The 18,727-nt window shown below is 46.9% G+C and overlaps 2 long non-coding RNA genes across 13 annotated transcripts in view; one reads left to right on the forward strand and one right to left on the reverse strand.

Moving 5' to 3' along the window:
• The first annotated feature begins 7,289 nt into the window (after positions 1-7,289).
• LOC136109713 (uncharacterized) overlaps positions 7,290-18,727 on the forward strand; it is a 40,991-nt gene continuing 29,553 nt past the window's right edge. For 11 of the 12 annotated variants that reach the window (XR_011741868.1, XR_011741865.1, XR_011741867.1 and 8 more), the window contains exons 1-3: positions 7,290-7,420; positions 9,838-9,964; positions 15,325-15,580. This is a non-coding gene — a long non-coding RNA (uncharacterized lncRNA). Of the gene's footprint in view, positions 7,421-9,837; positions 9,965-15,324; positions 15,597-18,727 lie in introns of all 12 variants that reach the window. The other variant, XR_011741860.1, reaches the window with a different exon arrangement.
• On the reverse strand, positions 11,066-14,608 carry LOC139829351 (uncharacterized). Its single transcript, XR_011741794.1, has 3 exons — positions 14,068-14,608; positions 13,568-13,921; positions 11,066-12,690 (listed from the first exon to the last, which is right to left on the reverse strand). It is a non-coding gene; the product is annotated as an uncharacterized lncRNA (long non-coding RNA).

Here is an 18,727-nt window from a genome sequence, read left to right on the forward strand (position 1 = left end):
TTATGCACTGGAGCCTTGCAGAGCACAAATAACATTTTCTGAGATGGAGAGGTTCGGTTACTTGTGTTCCTGGCATCAGCTTGGTCTTCCATGTCAGTCTGCCCTGGCAGGTTTTAAGAGTCAGTGTGTTCTCCCTGCTCTGTATCAAACCTGAACTTCCAGTCAGGAAAAAACATTGTTGTGGGCAAAGTCCAAAGAGTTACAGCTTTATTTACAGTTTAGTTACCACCTACAGCAACGTAGCTCATCACTAACAGGGCCTTGGGCAGATTTCCACTGAGCCTGTTTGCAATGTCGTCAACAGGCGAAATAAAGGACGAGGTGGAAGTATGGCCCCAGTAACGTCAATGGCAATGGACTTCGTGGAGCAGCATTTCACTAAGTACCGTATGTGAGGAGCATGTGTTTTGTTGTCACCTTGATGTCTGCTAGTTCAGCTGCTTTTCTCAAAGCACCTTCAGCCCATGGGCAGCCCCATGGGCCCTGGTACTACCTGAGGTACATTTTCTGTGATGATAAATTGCAGGTTGGTCTTCCTGTCACATCTGTCGCTTTCTTCTCTGTCTTCAGATCACTGCTCTTTGGCTCTTGGAAATTATTTTATGTCCTCCTTTATAGTGGCTCTAGATCTGAATCCATGTAACGTAGGGAAGAGGAAGCAGAGAGGATGTTTGTGAACTTTCCCATGGCTACAAAAGAGGATCAGGAGTCAGTGAGAATTCCCTAGATTAACTAGTCATCTGGTTCATAGGAGAAATAGATGAATCCTCCTGCTCCCTCCCCACAGCCTTTTTTACCCTCCACCCAGTTAACTTAAGTTGTGAAATTCTGGGCAGATTGTGTGTACATACACCCACCAAGCCTACTATGTAAAGATACACACATAAACACCCTGCACAAGCATGCACTTCACATGGCACACAGGTTTGGTAATATTATTTCCAGCTATTAATCTTCCTGTTTCTGAGTTTGGACGGATTCCTGTCTAATCTCCAGAAAGATAATTTCTTTCTACATCCTGAGTGCTGGTGATATGCGAAGGCCAGACTGCGCTGCACGGTGCCCTTTGGGAAGAGACTCCTGCTTAAAAGCCTTCCAGACCCTGGCTGTCACAGAAGACTATATTTGGAAGGATGGGAAGGCAACATGAGAGGCACATGGAGCAAAACTGTGAGCATCAGCAGTTTACCACAAGTAAACAGTTTCACTTCTCTAGCTGTTGTGTTCATCAGTCTTGTAAACAGGATCTGACTACAGTATGATAACAAAACTGTGGGCCTAAACCTATCTTCTTCCTCGGCAGTTTGAGTTATCAACTGCCAACACCCATGTCAGCCATTCTGTTTCATCCCTGTATGATCCACCATCACAATGTTTAATTCCACCATCGCAATGTTTAATTCCACCATCGCAATGTTTAATTCCACCATCGCAATGTTTAATTCCACCATTGCAATGTTTAACTTGCCCCTGCAGGGTCCTTTGCTTTGCTGGAAGCGAAAAATCACCAACCTCACTTCCTGCTCTTGCAGGGATTTACAGAGGAAGGACTTGGTTAACTGCCTGGGATCAGGCAGCACTCCAGATCACTCCACAACTGTCCTCTGTACTTTGGAGAACAGAATATTACTGTCCATGTTTTTATCCTGGTCATCAAGAGACAGACAGTGCTGGCAGCTGTTCCTGCTGCCCTGGTTAAGAGAGCTGCGTGATCTGGAAACCAAGGGTGCAGTCTTGTCTGATAGCATCTGCTTTCCCTGAATAATTGTGGACATTCCCACCTCTCCACTCCTCCCTCCAAGCACCTTGGAGCCATAAATCGCAATGCTAGAGCAAATGGAGTCATGCCTAGGGAATGATCTCCCTGTTCAAGGTGAATCCTGATACCTGATGTATGAGAAGACCAGGCACATGCTAAAAATTCCTTGCTAATTTGGGTTGCTAGTTCATCAAAAACATCCTCCCAAACATGCACAGGATGTATTAAGTTATGGTATAGTAAGCGATCAGCTTGTCATACTGACATTTCTGCTCCTTGCCAGAAAGTCCTGGACTTCATTATTTCTCTCAAGAAATCGGATCTGTGAGTGTCACCCTGCAATAAATTTTTGTAACTGGAAACCTCTCCCCAGGCACACAAACATATGAGGACAAGTGAGCATTGCTGTTCTCTGAAGACTGATATATAAATATATACTGGACTGACTGACACGTCTTCCCTCTTTTGGGTCCAATGAAGTCATAGTCTCCCAGTCTTTATTTTGCCATTTGAGCCTCGGTCCGGTAGCACTTCAGCATAGGTGTATTGCACATGACGAGGTGCGACTTGGCTTTTGGGACTATCAAATGTGGGGATTTAATTGTGTGGAAGTTACTTTGTGGTGTTAAACCCCTCATGCTCTTTCAATAATCGCCTCAAGTTCTTGAGGGCTGGGGTGCCTTGTGTCTGTGGAGCCCACAGTAGCTCTGAGTCCACCCCTGTGGCTTCTCGGTGCGGTGTCACTAGAACCAAAGGGCGATATTGCACCGTGGGGTGTGCGGCTGGAAGCCATTTTGGTAGAGCTAGAAAGGAGCATCCGGGCTGATCTATGGCTGACACCGAAATCAGCCAGTGATTTCTTGCAGATAGTTAAACTAGTAGTAAGGGCTCTCATTGTGTAATAATTTTCCATATTAGCTTTCAAATGCAGTGCAGCAGGTAATAGTTTACCAGGCGCTCCTTGACTTCCTTATGAGGCTAATTTTGGCATACTTTGTTAATTTCAACATTTCTTATTGGTATTTTTAAGGAAAATCAGTATAAATAGTCTATTTTGTTTTGCCGAGATCATGCCGGTCCATTTTCTGTTTTACCCAGTTTACTAAGGCATTAGCCCACACAATTGTCTCTCATTTGCAATCTTGGCTCCTTAAGGTGATAATTTGATAAAGCGAGTTGTTGTCTTTACCTTGGGGGATCTCTTCTGCTTGATGTATTGATACTACGGGCAGACCTGTCGATGTGCTGCTGTTTGTTCCCGGCCAGCGCTGCGGCACATCCTGCGCTTGGCAGAGCCGTCCGGGGGCGTCCTGGGAAACAGCTGGGGATGGGCCATGGGAAGAGGCTGGGGGAGGTTTCTGAGGAGACCCCCATGGCCGTGGCTCTCCCTGACTCCTCTTGGGCGCTGACAGGAGCTCGGGGAGGAGAGCTCGTTTCTTTGGAAAGTCAGGTGCTGCAATGGATTGAGGAGGTCACAGAGGTCCATGAGGGTGTCCTGGGTAAGTTTCCCTCAGAGACAAGTCAACACACATTGGGTGAAGAGGAGTTCATTCACCCTGGCAGCAATTAGGGGCTTGGCCGGCACCAACCTGCTGCTTCGAGGACCAGTTTGTCACTCGGGTGCCTTGAAGGGACCCAAGGGGTGGAAACTGCTTCACCCCGGCAGCCCCCTGCAAGGCTCCCCTTCAGGGGCAGGGCAGGTGTCGGAGCATCCCAGAGCGAGCAGGTGGCGATGGTAAAGCCGGTCCTGGGCACGTGGTGGTGACACAACATGGGGCTCTTCCAGGAGCACCTGCAGGCAGGTGTCTGCAGGGAAGCTCCTGTCCCATCATGTTCTCTTGCCTGTTTGAGAAACCTGAGTATAATCCTGCTCGGCACCAAGACCAGTTGTTTCCACACAGGGCTGGCTTGAAGATTAATTAATGGCACACAGTGTATGTTATATATTACCAGTAATAGTATTTTTGGAGATGGAGTGCTGATAAAGAGCTGTTTTTTGGGGAGAGGAGCAGACGTTTGGCATTATCGCAGTGTGCCAGAGCAGGTACAGAGGCTGGCCACCTGTGGGAAAAGGCAGAATTACACCAAAGCAGCCCCTGCCCTTTCCATGTGCAGAAACTTGGTGGCGAAACATCACCTGCTCCTCCCCAATGATAAAAAGACAAGTTAGATAATTAATAACAATCCAAGCCTCAATGTGACTACTAAATAATTCTCAGTTAGACATTATGTAAATTTGAAGTAGTTTTTTTACTGGTCGTGCATAATAAAATAAGTATAGTGATTAATTTTTCACCTTCAGAGTTTAATTAAGATCATTCAGGAGGTTTGGGCTGATACACCATCCTATAAATCACAGTCCAAGCCACTGAAAAAGAACTGCCTAGCTTTCAGATTAGCTAACGATACTTTGGGGCTGGAAATGTTGCTGACAGCCACCCAAGTTGTCCTAATCAGGAAGGACCTTTGGTCATAGCACAGAAATTATATACACTGGTTATTAATATATGCGATTCAATGTGTGCTTTTCGGGGTTTAATTTTAGGGATGGGCTCATTCCGCCATCTATATTCCTGCATAACTCATTGTGAAATAAATAGAACGTTGTTCTATGTTAGCATAATTGGCTTTTAAAGCCAAAGCGACTAAACTGTCCAAAGGGATAAAGCAGATAGTATCGAGTCACATTTCATTCTAGAATATTTGTGCCCAGGCTGCAGCATTTTGCAGGAATAGCCATTGTGGTTTGAATGCACAGCCTCTTAGTTTGAATCACTTCTCAGGCTTAGACAAGCCCACATTTCCCAGTCTCAGCAGAAGCGCTGCGAGACGCGCAGGGCAGCGTTGATTGTGGTTCTTGTAATTGCAGCCTCTGCAGAGCCCCCAGAGCTCCTCTAGAATGTCCCGAGTCCAACACCAAGGAGCTGCTTTCCAGGACATACGCAGTTTTCAAAATGTGGAGTAAAATGAGCAGCATGCTGATACCCTGGGAAGAAAAATTGCTGGGGCCGTGTCTCCTATATGGTGATTGCTGGGGTGTGTGGTTTTCTCCCCGGTTTCCCCGGGTGTTCCCACGTGACGGGCTGTGCACACCTACGGCTCTGCCCCACAAGTTGCTGCAAGTCTGCGGGATGTGTCAGTGCACAGGATGGACCCTGACGCATGGGGAAAGCACGTTTGGAAAACATTGCCCTACTCCTACAGATACTTGTTTTTCTTTTCTGCGTGATTCTTTTTTCCATTTTAAATAAATCAGGAGTTTGGCAATAAGAGCTAATGCTGAAAGGAAGCGGTGCAGGTGAGCCCTGTAGAATTTCACACTATTCATGAACAGAAACTCTTCAGGAGAGTCGACTGGGTTTGGAAAAAAAATAAGGTGGAAGGTAGTTTCTCTGATGCCCTGAAGGTAAAAAGTAAAATGGCCATCTTGCTAAATCTTCATTCCTATACTTGTTACGCCAGAGTTACGAAATAACAAGACGCTGCTTTGGAGTACCTATTCCTAAATCCTACCCTTTTATTCCAAAACAAAAAGTGTCTTTTCTTCTAATTCGGCTGCATTCTGGGGACCAATTCAGTGCTTTAAAATTCACATTCTATATTACTCCTAATTAATAATCAAGGATAGGCAAATTCTGATTTTCCTTTTAGTTTTGTTGCTGTAAATCCAGAATAACCCTGCTGAAATAAACCAGTAGTTGTCAGCCATACCTGGGAAATGTATCATTCCAAAGGAATTGCTCTGGATTTTACCACACAAATCTGGCCCACGGTGTGTGAGAAGAGACTGAGTTAATGAGACCAAAGCGCCCCCTCGGCTGGAGCGTCCCCGCAGCCCCGCAGTGATCCAGCAGGCAGCGGCTCCCACTGCGGCGGCAGCAGGAGGAACACAACAGCAAGGGAATAATTAGCATCTAATTCAGCAGTTAGACCAGGATCTAGGTGGGTTCCAGCGTTAAGTAATTACTTCCAGAGGTGGGCAAGGTACCGTGCTTAAATGTAGGCACTGTAAATGGCTTTAGAAACTTCTTAATTTTCCTTAAAACCGGGGTTCTCAATATAATCCTCTTCAAAAATCTGTCAAAGGCTTGTGGTTTGTGTTGGAGAAAATGGCCAGCTTCTAGGCAGGTCTCTTCTGGAGAAATGTGATTTGCTTTCCCAGATCTTGGTGACTATTTCCTACATTCTGCAAGTTTGGGTGTCAGTGCATAATGGAGCACTGGGACCTTCCCTGCCAAGCGACCACCTTCAGTGTTCCCGTCACCAGCCATCGCCTCGCGGCAACACAAGATCTCATGGGAGGTTCAGGATGTTATATCCCCACTCTAACTCCACAGCTGGTTGAGGTGGTTGAACCATAGAAGGAATAGTGTCTGCATCCCTCTGTCTGGAAAAGATCTGTGATGGAGCTCCATAACCTTTCCAGCTCCCGAAGGCAGAGCCAGACCGTGCTTGTGTGTCCGTCGTAGCCACCTCATGTCCCCCAGTCCCTCCTGTGCTTCTTGTCACAACACATACCCCATCAATTTCAGCTTTCCCTGATGTTTGTCTCCTCCCCAAGGGAGACCGCATTGTTTCAACACTTCTCTTTTTTTAAAATACTGGATGCAGATTCTGGCTTTGATAATTTATTGCCATTTGAAACGTATTTCTGCGTCCTCTTGCTGTCCCATCTTCCCCGGCACGGCAGGTGAAGGACGTCGGCCGCGAGCTCCCCTGGCTGCGCAGCCTCTGTGCCCGCTTGCAGGCAACTGCTTCCGAGATTTTCATTTCTGTCCTTGACTTGCTGGTGCCTTTGTTCAGCCTTCTAAACTTTCCTTTATTGTTTTAGCCTGTCTGTAAATATATATGTTTTTCTTCCAAAAAAGCCTTTGCTTGCTCAATTAGCAAGAGAGCTCTTTGTGGAGGGTGCCGTGGCTCTGTTTCTACCATGGCTGAGTGCTTCTGGAGCATTTGGCAACTCCCCAGCAAGGGTTTATCCCTGCTATCCTCACACTGGGTATTGCTGGATGTCTTACTGCGTGTGCTAATGTGCAGTGCCTCGCAGAAAAGGACTTTTGTGGCACAGGGGTCTAAATGTCTTTCCATGGGCCAGGCTGATCCATGCTCTGCCAAGCTACGATTTTAGCTGCAATTTTTGCTCCCTGCCCTATTGGGTCAATAGTGTATTTTCCCCACACATGGGCTCTTGCACCATCCAGATTTTTGTATTTGCTTTTGTCTTACTTAATGATTTTGCCGCTTTGTTTGGAGCAGAGGTTATGAGGATACAAGTCGAACCTCTCACATATTGGGAAAAAAAGGCCAATGCCGGCTGGTGCAATGCTGGAAATACCTTTGGAGGTTTGTGTCCCACCCACCCCAATCAGCTCTGATCCCTGACCTAAGGCTCCCACCCTTAACTGGGACCTGGACACGGTCCATGCAGCACAGGAGGAGTTTGCAGAAACAAGCCTTGATCTGAAGGCACCTCCCTGCCTGTCCCCAGGGCAGATGGGGCTGTCCCCAGCCTGCCCGACCACCACTGCACCCCGGCCCTGCAGGACAGAATCCACGGGGACTGCCCTGCTCACCTGGCAGAACAGGCTGCAGGAGCCTCTGCCATCACAGCTGCACTCAGTCTTTGCCTGGACACAGATGAAGAATTTCTCCTCTCGGGGGGTTTGTGGCACTTTGTGTTGCTATTTTCTCTGTTTTTCCAGCAGTTTTACTTGTGGGTTTGGCTGGGCAAGCTGAGGGCTAAAACCTAGTAGAAAACCGTTTATAGTGCTGCTTACAAAATCCTCATAGAGTTCAGGGGCTATTTCAGCAAGGCATTCCTGAACGGTTCTTCCTGTTGGCCCCAATCTGCTCCCTTATCCACTCTGCATGCTATGGCACAACTGCTTGGACGATGCCAGTGGACCTGCAGCCTTCTCAGGCTCTTTAGCTGTCATGTACAAATGAATGTCGTGACTTTGTGAGTGCCCCATGAGCACAGGTAAATATTAGGAAGGCTTCTGGAGCCTTGCAGCCTCCCTGTGAACATGGGAGCTGCTTTGGCCTGAAAGTTGAGCAGAACTTGCCTTGATTTTTTAGGACAGAAATCATTCTTGCACAGGACACTCCGTTTGGGGACGTGGCATTAGGATCACGTTCACAAGGCCCATCTCTCACAAGATCCTGTGATCTGCACCATGTGGGTGCTGCTGGCACAGGGGTGACGTTTGCCCTTGCTGGAACTGAGTGGTTGTTGGAGCTGGTTATTTGCTTTGAGTGATTGATCACATCTGTATGGCACGTAACGCTGCTTTGCGAAACAGCCCTTTTATGTGTCAAACTGACTCACAGCGTGACCTGATGTAGATTTAAGGAGATATTTAAGGAACAACTTAAATTCACAGAGAACCATGCTACTTTTTTATTTTTCCCCTGGAGCAAAAGGCCCTTGTCAGATGATGGGAACAGGGCACAGTGTCCTGCGGGGTCCCTTGTGATGGCCACGGACATGGAGCTGTGCCATTAGGTGCTGCAGTGCTACACCCCACCTCTGCCTCGCCAGGGTGAACCTGTCCGGTTCACACCAGTGTAATTTGGTGAAGAGGATGAGGGAACTGACCTGGTGTTCCCTGATCTGCTGCACCCCGCTGTGTGATCTCAGGGAGGTCAGCGTGAAACACACCACAACGGCACCAAGGCCCCGCGTTTGCAGGTGGATGTGCCTCCTTCAAACTCCAGGTCATTTGTCAGTAGGAACTGGGCATCTAAAATGGATCTGACCCTGCACCTCTCTTTCCCCAGCTGTGTTTTGCTGGTTAGCTTTAACACGAGGTCTGCCTTTTGCCTTATGAACAGCACCCAGCACAGCGTGAGGTCTTTGCAGTCCCGCTGATGTCTTCATGCACTTGCTTAGTGTTAATGCTGGGACTGCAGAGCAGAGGAGACAACCACCCGGCTGGCTCATGGCCTGCTAGGATTGCAGAGACGGAGCTGCTGGGAGGGTGGGCTTTATCCCATCAACACCTTCCTATCACTGCTGAAGTGATGCTCCCCTTACATGTCAACACTGAGAGCATATCTCTGCTGCATGCAGCCCATCTACTGGCAATGAATGCCAGAGTGAAAGATGCCCTTTAATTAACATACCTTGTAACAAGTAATCTGAAAATGGATCTGTGCTTGGAGCCAGGTGCGCCTGCATGTGCTGTGAGAGGAAGGGCTCCTCCTGTGCAGTGTTTGCATGACTGGCTCTTGAGCATTTGACACTGGACGGTAAAATCGGCTTCCAGATGCCTAGTCTTTAACTATAGTGGATGCTTTGGTGAAGGCACCACTGCCTTGCTCACCAAGGCCACTTCCGAGTAGCAATGAGCTGCAGAGTGACACGAGCTGCGCTTGGGTGTGATCTGGCACACTCCTGCATGGGACACTTGGCTGGGGACGCGTGTGACAGGCACACACTGGTGGGTGGGTGCCAGGAGGGATGTACTGGAACACGTGAAGGTTCCATCTGTGGCTGCGACCCTGTGCACAGAAGGAAAACCAAAACCAGCAGCAAAGTGAAAGGGATAGAGAGCCCTGAAATTAGTTCAGAGTTGGCCCTTTTATCTGAATTAGGATGAATGTACAGTCTCTTTCTAGAAAGCCTTCCCATGACCCCAGCACTGAAGGGTACAAGGACTGCAGGTTTGGGTCTCCCCATCCCTTTCCTTTGCATTGGCCCTGGCAGTGGTGAGAGGGTGAGATGGACCGGAATCCATTTCCCATCTCTGGTAAATCATGAAAGGCAGAAGGGAAAAAAGATCTCATGCTGAAATCTTGGTGTTAAAATGAATTCAAGAGTGTCTCAGAAAACTGAAAACAGCCTTGCCTTTCGAGCAACGTGCCCTGCTCTGCACAGGATTTAGTATTTTAGCATCCATGAAAACTGGCTCAGTGCACTTCGGGCAGAGCCAAGACGCAGGACTTGGCACCCGAGTGTGTTAGTGCATTGCTTTTGAGTCCTGCCTGGAGTTGAGCTGAAGATGGCAGATGAGCAACCGTTTAATGCTTGTTTGTCTGGCCCTGTTGACTACAATGAAATGCTTTTGTTTCACCAGGGAAGCCCGAGAGTTCCATACCCAGGCCCATCCTGTGAACTTCAAAGATGCGGGTGCAGATGTTGGATGGGAATCCAGCCCAGCCCTTCACAAGCTGCTGTCCCCGCAGGAGCCGCTGCTGCAGAGGGTATGTTGCCTCTTTCTGTCCTTTAACAAACACAATAACTAAGAAGTCTCCTGTAGAGGTGATGTAACTCCATGGGACGCTTCTATACAAACCCACAACAGCACAAAATCCCCCTGTGCAGCTCTGATTCTGTCCCAGCAAGTGCAGGGATGTGTTTGTCTGTGTGAGCTGAGCCAGCACAGGGATCTGCACCATGAGCCATGGCAACTCTCAGAGTAAGAGTTGTGCAGAAAAACTGCAGGGGGAAGCAGTGCCTGCTTTGGATTGATCAATAATGCCTTTTTCCTAGTGTTTCCTGGGAAAAAAAAAAAAATCCAAAACTCTGCTAAAGGAAATAATATTTCAGGTTGAAGCAAGTATTTTATTATTATTTTTGAAATACTCTTTTCAGGCTGGGGATGCAATTTGGTTTGGGAACAGAGAGCCTGCCAAGCAGTGAGCTGAAAAGTTGGAGTTTTCAAAAGGAAGCACAGCCCATCAAGTGCTGCCCGTGCTGAGGGCAGACTGAGCTCCTGCTCGTTTCCCTGACATCTCAGCGGTGAGGGCTGGCGGGGCTGGGGATGCGTCAGCCCTATGCCAGGTAGTGGATTTCAGCCTGCAGCAGCACCAGCTTTTGCTATTTTACCACAGATTTTGTTACAGTTGTTTTTCAAAGCTCTGGTTCCCCATGTCCTGTAATGACGTGAAAGTTTCAGCATTCGGAAAGCTGAAGGTAAATTGAGAACTTTTGGGATTGTACAGAATAACTTGAAAACAACCAAAGAGTTTTAAAAGGAAGAAGGGCAAATAGAGGAAACCCAAAATTATGTTTCTTTGAAATATCAAGATTTGTAAGGCAAACTCATGATTTTGTGGCCTAGGACATGACTGCTAAGTGCTTGGTGTTGGCAGTGCTGTGCTTATTTTCCGTGCTTGGATTTCTGTATAGCTTTATACACGTTATGAAAAATACAGTATTTGATGTTATTTTTTAAAAGAAGCAGATCGCTTTGTTGGATGATCTCCAAACCAGACTGTAACATACCATAAAAATTCTATAGTGCACTGTAACAGACTACAAAAGGCTAAGATGTTACTTTACCAGCACAAAAACCAGGCGCATTATGGAGGCAGAGAATTATAAGGTATATTTATGGCCAAAGAGAAAGAAAAAATATACACTGTGTGTGTATACTGCATACTGAAATTACAGAACGAAATTTGATTAGATCTTTGTAAATAAAATCCCCATATGCTGATTTATGATATATTTATTTCTCAGCCTTTCAAACGATGGCTGTCCTTGCCGCGGAATCCAGTCATTTCAGACAGCAGCTCTGTAATTCACTGCTGGCACAGGCAGAGGTTGTGGATTCGAGTCTGGCAAATGCCAGTCCCAGCGTATCTGTATCAGAGGCACATGCTGGGACTCCCGTGAAGGAGGCAGAGGAACCATATTGCAAAAGACATCTATAACAACTTTTTCTTTTTCTTTTTTAAAATGTGTAATTATAAAGATGAAGTCACTAGTTTTGTTCATTAAAAACCAACACTAATGTAATACATAATTATAACCAAAAAGAAAATGTATGGTCTTTGTAGGCTTCATCTAAATGTCCCCTTCCCTAGAGGGGATACTTCATGCTATATTTGCAAAAAATGTGTGGTTAGTACCCAAGTCGTGAGTGAGAACTAAGAGCAACTGGAACACGGTGCTTTCTCCTGTGAGGCAGAGCCAGCTCAGGACTGGATCAAGACCTAATTAAACGAGCATCTGAAAGGCGAGATTGAGATGCCTTTTCTCACACTAATGAAGTGTCAGTTTTCCTGAATCACATTGCTGTACCATGGACTTCCACGGCTTGGCCCCTGCACTGAGAGCAGATTCGACACTCGGGGTCCTCTGCAGCCCTGAGCAGGTTTGGACTTGTGAGAACAGGAATTCAAGCGTGATTTCTTGATGTGGTTTGAGCCACATTACGGTTGGTGCTGCTGGAAGAGGGAGATCCTGTTCTTCCATGTGCTCCCCAGCTTCTGGCCACGTTCCTGCCAGTCGAGTTCTGTCACTCAAGCCAGTAGATGGGCCACAGGGTCCTGGTGTGACGTCCTCAGCTTCTGCAGGGACACCCGGGCTGCTGGACACACGCAGGACACACTTTCACGACTGCCACTGCTTCCTTTCTGCACTGGCCAGAGTTGCCCCCAGCTGCCACACAGAGGTCTGCAGGGAATAAATATATGAGTACTCGGTGCCAGCTCACCAGGAGTGTTACCTGGAAGGTCTCGATCAAAGCCTCGGAGGAAGGTGGTGGCTCAGCGTGAACCTGAGTGTCAGGCTCTCCTTTCACCACTCATCTGGTTGTAGAAATAGGAGCTCAACTAGGGACAAAACAAGAACTAGAGGTTTTAGCAACTTCTAACTTCTCGCTGGGGGGTGCATTCTACTGCTGACCAAAAGGAGCCCGCAACAGCTGATTTGATTTTTAAGAAAGAAATTCATGGTTGTAACCACCTTAGCCTCTGCCATGGGGGATGGAAAAGGCTGCCATGGGTTGGTAGTTTAGTTTTACCTCCAGTCCTGAAAATGGGTTTATTTTATCTCTTGTGGAGATTGGTTTGTGTCCTTTACTATGGAGCCTTCATGTCACGGGGCCCAGCTTTCCTCTCTGAGTAAACAGGCAGAGGTTGAATGAGGCAGCTCTGCTGGAGCGGGACTGTCACTGGATGATGGCTTTGTCTCCGCGATACTGAAAACAGACATCAAGGCACTTTTCACTAACACATTCCATCAATGCTAGAGACTTGTCATGCAGGGAGCAAACACTGAGTGAAGCAAAGGAAGCATTTACAATTTGCTGCCGCGAAAGGAGACAAGATAAATCAATAGGAACTAAATTAGCACAGCCAGCGGCCCTCACACCTACTTTGGAAACTCTATTAAAATCCATGGCCTAGAATTTGCAGGAGGGATTATATGCGTGAAGGGTGAGTCAAGATTTGAGAGCGAGCTAATGTAAGTGACACCCACTTCTCAAACTGCCTGAAAACACTTACTGCCAGAATGCGCTGCCAGAGACAAGAGTTCTAGTAAGTATTTGCTGGCTGTCATTGGCCTCAGATAAACACGTTGGGAGGGGAATAGTGGAGGAGTCAATCAAAAGATAACACTGAGTAAAGCTCAGTTGTGTAACACAACGAGAAGTCAAATTTAACCCAAGCTGAACATATGTCAGAGTACCGGGGGCACAGCCAGACGTGTGAGGGCCCAATCAGAATCCAGAGAGCCGTATTTGAGAACAACACACAGGACTGAGATCTGACAGACACCTTGTGTGATTGAGTTGGTTGTGTGATTGTGCTGCTCTTGGGTGACCTTTTTAATTCAACTGAACTGAAATCTGTCCTAGGGTTTGCAAAACTTTGTAGATGTATGACAGCATCCCACTGACACGCTGAGGTACAAGAAGACTTGCTAAAAGTCAAGTTGAGGTAATTAGTCTTGCAGAAATCTGTTTATTGGTGCAGTGAATACAGCATTTGCGGGAAGCATGCGGTGTGCGCGTTCTGTGCAGTTGGTCCACGCATGCGCGGTGATCTCAGACACTGGGTGTATTGTAGACTCACCAAGCAGTTCAAATCTCCAAGGCCACATGTGTTGTAGAGTTGATCCTGGTGTATGTGACAAATCAAGGATTGCCAGAAGTCCCGCAGTTGCTACTCCCAACCTGGCTGCTGGATATTCGGGAATCCTAGGCGAATGTATGAAGTCCTCTGCTTCTGCCAGGCATAATTTGTACAAGAAGAAAAAAGGATTCAGGAAAACCTGAGCACATGGCATCTCTGTGCAAATAAGATATCACTGTCAGCACGCTCGGTCCTGGCTCCCAGACTCTCACTTTTTCACAGCACCTTCACGAGAATTCCCTTTTGCTCTGGCACTGACTGGTGCTCTGGGCTCTCTGGCTGAGCCCCCTGGACCTGCAGGGGAAGAAGAGCTGGTCAGGGCTGGCTGCACAGCAACGGATTTTTCAGCTCTGCCCCTTCCCAGAGCTTCCCAAGGAAATGGGTACGTGCAGGGCCTGGTTCTATGCTATGAAAAGGGTAGAAACCTCAGAGTCACTTACCCAGCACCTGCCAGAGGAGCTGCGGGGTAAACGAGTCTGGTCCTGCACCAGCCTGGCAGCCTTTGCGGAACACGGGCTTCATGCAAGAGCAGAAAGGCACCACTCGGTAGTTAAAAGACAACTTGAAGTTGTCAGAGTAGTTACACAACAGGGGGTTCTGCCAGTCTTGGTGATATTCTTCAGCTTCATTTACATTTCTAAAGTGAATCAAGCCCTTCACCTGGGAGATGCTGTAGAAACACAAGGCATTAATAGCATGGAATATGCAATAAAAGCTAAACAATGTAAAACACATGCAGTATAAGTGGGAAGAGAATTCTGTGCATGCTCTATGCAATTGCCTGGGTCTTAAGCATGCATTGAATTGCAACAATTAAAGGCTATGGAGTATGGATCATAAACTTGAATTCCACTGCAAAACTGTGAGGGTAGAGATCTGACCAACATTATAAAATATGAGAAGTGATTTTAGGAGCATCTGTTTTGATGAGAGGGATTTCAGAATTGCTTTTCAAAGGTCGACTGCACAGCGTTTTCCGAATATCAGGCGCCAGGATTGCTCTTCTCTTTTGTAAACCCCCTGATGTTTCTTGTGCATTGGCACTGCACCTCGCTGGGGGAGACTTTGTTTCACAATGGGATATTTGGGCACTGTGGTAATGGGAACTGGGAAAAACTCAGAAGGACTTTCATGCTGCATCACAACTTATCTTCTGCATAGCAGAAGGAAGGGTTCCAGATCTTCTCTTCTGCTTTTTACCTTTACGATACTTACGGCAAACAGCTCTTCAATGTCTATTTTTTCTGTCTTTCCTACAACAAACAACTGGGAGATAATTCACTCTTAAGTGCTCAGGTTAGCTGTGCTGGCTTTGCTGTTGTGTGTGTACTGGAAATGAGCTACAGGTGGCAATGCAAGCTCCATACTTGGGCACCACCGTAACGTACCCTGTGCCACCCATACGGACCTTGTTTTTGCAGAGCAAGAACTAAAACCTGGAAGATGAGCTTGTAAAGTCTGTCTAGTGGATCGCTGGTGGGAAAGCTTGTTATTGCTCAGTGCCTGTCCGTGGGGCAACCATTGTAACCAGGCTGTTCTGATGTGCCAAGTGCCTCTGATCCATATTGGGGACCTTGGGGCTTTATGGGAGGTGAAGATGAGGAGGGCTGCTCAGGCAAAGCCTTTACAGTTGTGCTTTAAATTATTATTAGATACATTTAATGTGAAAGCAGATTTTCTCCTCTGTCCCTGTACAGGTTGGTGGGGCCGGGAGAGCCTATGGTGCTGGCACTCTGCCTTGGATGAGTAGAAAGGACTTTGTGGGGCTTTCGCTCAGGGTCTTGCAGGCCTGGACCTTCCGCCTGCTCCAGCACTTCTACACCACATCTGGTTCAGTGATGGTGCCTACAAGCCTCTCATGGACCAGACACTGCATGAACTGAGAGCGGCTGGTTTCCCATCCCAGCAGAAGAATGCTTTTGGGAAGGAGAGCTGAAGGTGGCCATACCAGAGGTACGGGAACGTCCAGGTGAGATGTTGGTGGGCGGTGGCTGTTGTGAGAAGTGACCAGATGCCCTAACCCTGAGCCCAGCCCAGGGGAACACACCACACTGAGCGCACACAGCCCAGAGGTGGACAAGGACTGAAGCGTGTGTTTAAAGAAACGCGTGTGCTGCTCTTGCTGAGGGAAAGGTGATCTGAGGAACATCAGCCTCATGCCTTGTTTCATCAATGACAAAAACCATCAAAAAGGGAGGGGACTCCACTAGGGCTAGAAAACACGTATTTAGGAAATTTTGTGTGGAAGCACCAGTGCTGCTTTGCCCTGTATGTCCAGGCAGCTGCACTTGGACGTGGCACCGCTCCAGCGCCCAGAGCTTGGCCTTGGCCTTTCTGCAGCTCCCCAGCATCCCCAGTTGTTATTCATGGCACACCTGGTGCCAAATAGGATCTTTTCTATTCTTAATCTCTGATTAACAGGGTTGTTAAAGTCATTCTCAGCTCTGCTGAAACCAAACAGTTTTATATGACATATTGGGCAAAGGCTCTGTTTGAAGTAGTCTTTAATCTTAGTTCTAGCATTAAATCATATGTAAACAGTCACATTTTATCAGCTCGGCTACAAAGTAGTTTATTTGTTAGTCTAATTTTAGTAACTTGTAGGTAATTCAATATTCTTTGAAAGAGGTTACACAGGAGTGAACAGACCTAATTTTCCACCGGTAGAGCAAGTCAAGGAGTCCCCTGATCCCACAGAAGTCCCTTGCCTGCCATGGGGGGCTTCACTGATTTTAGAGAAGCTGTTCCAAATGTGTGAAAAAGCAGAGTGACCAGATGTGGGGCTCTGCCAGACCAAGGCCTGCCGGTGGGGATTTTTGGCACTTCTGTTTGACATTGCAGTACATTTTTTGAAAGTGCTAGTCTTGCATCTATTTTTACCTTGTTGTGCAATTAGACTTGTAGGACAAAGCTATAATTATTGAACATTTTGCTGGAAGTTACTGTGTCCCAATGGAAGGCGTAAGCTGTGTTTTCCTTATAACTAGAGCAGGATAGAACTGTGGAATCCCAGTCTCCTTGGCAAAGAGTTTTAGTGCCTTTGCTGTCAGCTCCTTCATGCAGTTTGACTGTATAATCTTTTATCATCCATATTTATTCCGTGGGCATTCGAAGGTGGGAGGGTACCCTTGTGAATATAAATACTAACTTAGGTTAGCCTTTACTATAGGACTTGATGTTTCCTATTGGAAAAAATTTTCTCCATTGGAAACCTGAAAGATGTTCCCATGTGAAACGTGGTGTGCAGGATGTGAGACTATTTCCCTTTGCGTGAAGGCATTTCAAGATGATTTCTGAGCGAATGTGGATACAGTTTTGCTGCTGCTTGACCGAGTGTGTTAGAGGAGAGAAGGGGCTGATTGCAGTGATCTTACATAAAATTGAACTGAGTCCAGGAACATTTTACAGATTGAAACTCTCCGTTCCTTGCAGCACCTGGGATCTCCGGGTGATTTTGGTGGGAGCAGGGGACTCTCAACAACCTGCAGTGTAGGATTGTGGCTCTTTTTCCTATTCCTGCTTCTAGCCAGACATTGTAAAGTCAACTTCCAAACGGCCTGACTGAGCGTGCCCTACTCCTGTTTCACAGGCGAGCCTTATTGTGTCATGGGGGAATTTCACCCATAAATGACGATCTCTTTTTTTTTTTCTGTTGGGAAATTCAGGCTGAATAAATGCCAAAGAAAGCTTCAGATGTTCCCCTGATTTTCTGCCCAGCATCTTGCATGCTTGAGTACTGGTCATACCCAGATCAGTGTTAACTCACACTGGTAACTGAAATTCCTCCTACAGGGATCAAAGTTGTGCGATCTAAAGTAGAAATGCCTTAATTTGGGTAAAATTGATGTAATCCGGGATTCTGCCACGTTGATAGCAGCTGGCCTGAGTTCTTGACTGTACACATCCCAGTCCTTGACAGAGGCAATGTTCACAGGAAACGTCTTTCAGCTAAAGACGTTATCTGCCTGACTTGTATGTCTGTATTTGGGCAGGATTGGCATTTAAAACACTGTAAAGAATATTCTGAAATCATAACCTACAAGGTTCTCACTTGGTTCACATGGTTGGGAAATCTGGATACCAGGGCAGGAAACGTCAATATGAAGAGAATAATGTGATTCAATTGACTGTGAAATTCTTCTAGGAACAGGTGTAATTGTGATCGTAAACATTTGTGAGATATTTTACTACCAGCTTTAATCCCTGCAGAGGGGGAATATTTAGGAGCAGGAGAATAAATGTGGAAATTGCTTCAAAGGCTGAGTTAAAAGATCAGGAACGCAAACCTCAGGTCCTGCCAACCAGCAGCTGAGCGAGGGGTTTGTGGTTGGATTTGATGCACCGTTTTCCTCCAGGTTGGCGCATCCACGACTCCAGGAGATCCCAACAGGAATCCTCAGGGTGGTGGTCACCCCAACCATTCCCCTCTCAAGCATGACCTTGTATTTTTTCCATTAGTCTCGTTTCTTTAATGGGGTAACACAAACTGTGTAACTAATTGATCACAAACCCCAGGAGAGGAAAAAACGAAGAGCAAAATTTGCAGCTGTGGCACTGCCTGTGCTAGGGAAAGCGGTGCTGGGTTGGAGCAGCTCTTTGTGGAGGGAGGCACTGAGAAAATAGGTGAGAAAGGTCGTGTTTCCTCATGCCTTGTGGAAGGCACAAAGCTTTCCTTTAATGAATGCACAGGAAATGTAAAAGGTCTGAGAACTGCCCAAGGAAGTTTGATACAGGTTGGAAGTCCTTCCTGTGCTTAGGGCCAGTGTCAGAAGCAAAATGCCATTTACGTTCTGCTGGAGCTCAGGTTTGCACGGTTCCTTGCAAAGGCCTCTTTGCGGGGTTTTTCCCACTGCCATTAAGGAAACAAAACTCATCGGTGATTTCAAAGAGGGAAAATGAGAAGCTATAAAGACAAACATGTAGGAAGTGCTATAGAGCGATAAGGAAGCTGGGGTGGTAAATCAAAGCCTAAGGAGGAAGGATATGAAGGGGCATGTGAGTATAAATCTTTCTAAACCAAGCAAGGAGCTGGTGGGGCCTTTAGAGGGATGTGAATGGAGAGTCAGTGGTTGGAGCTGCTGAGAGCTGAATCAATTCCTT

Source organism: Patagioenas fasciata, chromosome 18, assembly GCF_037038585.1.
Source record: "Patagioenas fasciata isolate bPatFas1 chromosome 18, bPatFas1.hap1, whole genome shotgun sequence".
Lineage (NCBI taxonomy): Eukaryota > Metazoa > Chordata > Aves > Columbiformes > Columbidae > Patagioenas > Patagioenas fasciata.